Consider the following 4,156-nt stretch of genomic DNA (forward strand, 5'->3'; position numbering starts at 1 on the left):
AAAGGTTTGTTCCACAAAACTAATAAAGATGCGACATTTTCATCCACTAACTTAGATCATTATTTAATAAGGTTGAGAACAACCATTTTTCCATGCGTGCAAGAACTCAAATTTGTTTAGAGGATTATTAATTACTATCTGCCAACCATATGCATCTTTCATTACCCCATCGATCAGAAAGCCATGTTCCCTTTTCTTACTAGAAAACCTCGAATGAAGCATGCCCTAATTTTCTCTCAAAGTCACACCAAAACAATGTCGTTTGAAAAAAAAAATTATCCTTAAAGTCCCAATTGAATTGGGTTCTTGGATTGACGATATGCACGCCTAAGTCCATAGCCAATCCAAAATTTTAGGTTAGATACACCCAAACTAAGATAAATATATACATATAAATTTTAAGAAGTATACGAATATAAAAACATTAAAATATGAAAATAAAACCATTAAAAACCTAATAAATATTATGTAAAAATTAAATAGTTTAATTTTTTGTTTTTTAAATTTCAAAACTTAAAAATAAAAACGTGAATTCCACCATATGTAGATATAAATATATTATCTACTAGCCTAAATCTTCGTCTTTAGATTTGCAATGAGGCTGAAGAGGTGGATTTGAAGGATTGTTCCAAATCACCACTTCCCACTTTACAAAATGAGCCCTTATATTTTCAATTCTCCAATTGATCCATCAATTAAAACTTTCTTATAGAAATATCTTTCAAACGAAAAACCAAAAATTTTATTGAATTTTTCCATTTTTAGTTTCACAATTTTGAAATAATACTTAATTTCTTACCCAATTTATTTGTACTCTCTATCATATGGATTTTTACTGGTATTCTTGATACAATAAATATAAACTACGTAAAAAAAGCAAATAGATTTACAACAATTATATTGTTTGAGTTTGTAGGCGAAGGCCAAAACGAAAACACAAACAACAAAAGACTTGAGAATTTGCATGATCTTCTTTTCTTCAATTGTGTTGCGATTTGTTTTCGAATAGAGATTTATATCATCCTCCTCCTCCTGAAAATGAGACTTATTCAAACATATAATGCTAAATTCAGTAGAATAAATTGTAACAATAATAATGGGTTGATTATAAGCAGTTTTGGAGTACTCTTTCTGTAACGTTTCAGATTTTCCATTTTTGCCTCATCTGGTTGATTGTTATTTTTATTTCTATATATGACAAGATATTATGTTATGCATTTATTATAGCCGGAAAAGGTGCAATTTTCAACAAGAAAGTTATTACCTAAAAATAAAATAAATAATTAAATGTAATCTCCCCGAAAGGATTCGTGCTGGACTTTTATTACCTAATAGAAACATTCCTATATCTCTGAGTTACCTTATTTAAAACCCTAGAATGCAATTGTCTTAAGATTATTTTTATATTCCTATGCCCAACCTTTTACCTCCCTTGAAAACGGTTTTCTCTCCAAACTTTCCTCCGCAACCTTGGGGTTGCTCTTTGCAGGAAGAATCGGGTAAGGAAGGCAAGGTTTTTGGAATAGGGTCGAGCCGCAAACGCACACCCAGCAGCTCCGAAAGCTTCACACGCGTAAACAGTGCGGGTCGTCTCGCACATGTACGAAATCAGCTCAGTTCCGTAAATTCCCGCAGCTCGACTTGGTGGCTTAGTAGGCCAACTCGGCAACTAGGCTTAACGATCACTATAGTATATCGATTCCAAGGTTTTTTGGCCCTTCCGAAGCTGTTTCTGTCCTTAGTTTTACCATCCGAGGTCAGTATGGTTCCTAAACGTTAAAGACAGATTAGGTCGGGGGTTTACTTTGATAAATAGCATGAGGTTTAGCTAGGGTATGTTATGAAAGGTTCCTAAGTTTTTATGTGGTTATCATAGGACGTATTTAACCGCTGTGATTAGCTCGTTGTGAGTGACTTCAACCAAGACCGTCGAGGTAAGTGATCTTACTGTTGGAGTTAGCTTACTACGTGTTGTATGATGGTGTGTGCCCTGTGGCCCCTGCATGAACCATATTTATGTGATATGATTATGTGATGTATAGATTATGTTGACGGTAGATTGTGTATGTTATGTGATGTATGAATTATGTTGATTGTTGACTGTTTATGTTATGTGAAGTTATGAATGAGATGTTAGTATTATATGTAATGAATATGTTGATCGATGTCATAGATACACATAGAATTATCAAGTCATGTCATGAGATGTTTATGCAACTGGAGTGTACTTTCATGTAATGTAGGTCATGTGAGATGCCATGTGATGTAAGAAACGTAAATGCGATGTTAGAACTGCTTATGTAATGCCATGTTAGATATGTTAAGGGACCTCATGCATATATGTATGTCACGTGCATCGGGATTCTTCCCCTTTATGATACGAAAGAATGAATTACGATATTTATGTTCGCCATGATATCATGCGGGCCCTTCTCTGTTCTGTGGTGTTTGTCGACGTGCAACACGTTGTGCCCGACCATGCGAGGCCTAGGGGGTATGTATATGAGCTCGCCTGGTGGGTCCATGTACGCGTACATGGGCCATGTGTGAAGGAGTACCACACATCCAACCCTACCCGGAATAGAAAAGCGCCCAAGGCTATGAAAAATTTATGAAAAGTTAGGTCCCGCTCATATGTTGCATGTGTTTGCATTCCTGACCCCAATAGTGGGGTGACTTACTGAGTATTTCATAAAATACTCAAGCCACGTGCTACCTACATTTTCAGGTAAAGGCAAGGCTCCAATGTAGGGTTGACGGTGGAGCTGAGGACACCATGGAAGTTGGAGATGGGATATTTTTAGGAGTTTATTTTTGGAGATAGGTTGTTTTGGATTGATGATGAATGTTTACGAAAGACTTTGTTTTGTTTCCAAGGTTTTTTATGACAAGCTTCTGCGTAATGAATTATGTATGCATGGGTGACATCACTAAGTAGGTTAAAGAAAATTAAGGGCATTACACTTTATTAACTCCAATTTGACATCAAAGGGTTGGATGGAAACTCAACCTTACTTATGTGTTCTTTTTTTGGTATTTTTTTTAGAACCCCACAATAACTCACATTTACATAAAAACAAAAAATAGGAGAGAGAAAATGGGGAATTAAGGAGATATTGATGGAGGCTGACAACTCGTGATTTGCTAAACACCCAGGCGGCAAAGAAAATCACAGTGTCCTTGAGATTCGGGCGTAAGGGTAAACTTGAAGAACACTGACTTTATTAGATGCTTGGAAAATCATGTCGTGACAATTTTAAATCTACAGGAAGTTCAATTGATTTCAATAATGATATGCTATTGTATTTTAATTTTACCTTTATTTGAGTTGTCAGAAGTGGGATTTGAACCCACGCCCTCTTATCCCGCATTGGTTTGAGAGGAGAATGAAGAATAACTTATAAGTGTTCGTAAACATCTGTCTAGTAGCGTGTTTTAAAACTGTGATTTTGACGACAATTTGTTATGGGCAAAAATAGACAATATATTTTAGCGGTTGGAAATGGGAACGAAGCATTTCTTAGAAGAGTGTGGAAACCTCTCCCTAGTAGACTTGTTTTAGAATTGAGAGGTGATGACGATACGTAATGGGCAAAAGTGGACAATATTTGCTAGCGGTGGGTTTGGGCTATTACGAAAGCTATCAGAGTTGGTCATCAAGTGGTGTGCCAGCGAGGATGCTAGGCCCCCAAGGAGGGTGGATTATGAGATCCAACATTGGTTGGAGAGGGGATGAAACATTCCTTATAAGGGTGTGGTGGGCTTGAGATGTTATAAATAATTAGCTGGAATAGCTCAGTTGGTTAGAGCGTGTGGCTGTTAACCACAAGGTCGAAGGTTCAAACCCTCCTTCTAGCTATGGGAATGAGTCATTCATTACGATTGTGGAAATTTTTACGTACTCTAAATGAACTGAAGCCGACACTATAATTTATGAACAATGTCGCCAAGGAAAAACATACGAGAAAATAATAGTAAAACTTAGCACTCGAAGTATAATTTAGCAAATCCGGTTAAGCTACTCATGTAAGTGGCTTCACTACTATTTGGTATATGAATTGTTTGAAGTGTGAGCGCATGCTAGTGATGGTTGCAAGTGTCATACCTTTTGATTGTTATATTTGCTTATTATGTTATGACTTGTTGTAACGATGAG

At 36.3% G+C, this 4,156-nt stretch overlaps 1 non-coding gene across 1 annotated transcript; it reads left to right on the forward strand.

The window, feature by feature from the left end:
• The first annotated feature begins 3,784 nt into the window (after positions 1 to 3,784).
• On the forward strand, positions 3,785 to 3,858 carry TRNAN-GUU. Its single transcript has one exon. It is a non-coding gene; the product is annotated as a tRNA-Asn (tRNA).
• The last annotated feature ends 298 nt before the right edge of the window (positions 3,859 to 4,156 follow it).

This window comes from Cucurbita moschata, unplaced genomic scaffold (assembly GCF_002738365.1).
Source record: "Cucurbita moschata cultivar Rifu unplaced genomic scaffold, Cmos_1.0 Cmo_Scf00114, whole genome shotgun sequence".
In the NCBI taxonomy this organism is placed as follows: domain Eukaryota; kingdom Viridiplantae; phylum Streptophyta; class Magnoliopsida; order Cucurbitales; family Cucurbitaceae; genus Cucurbita; species Cucurbita moschata.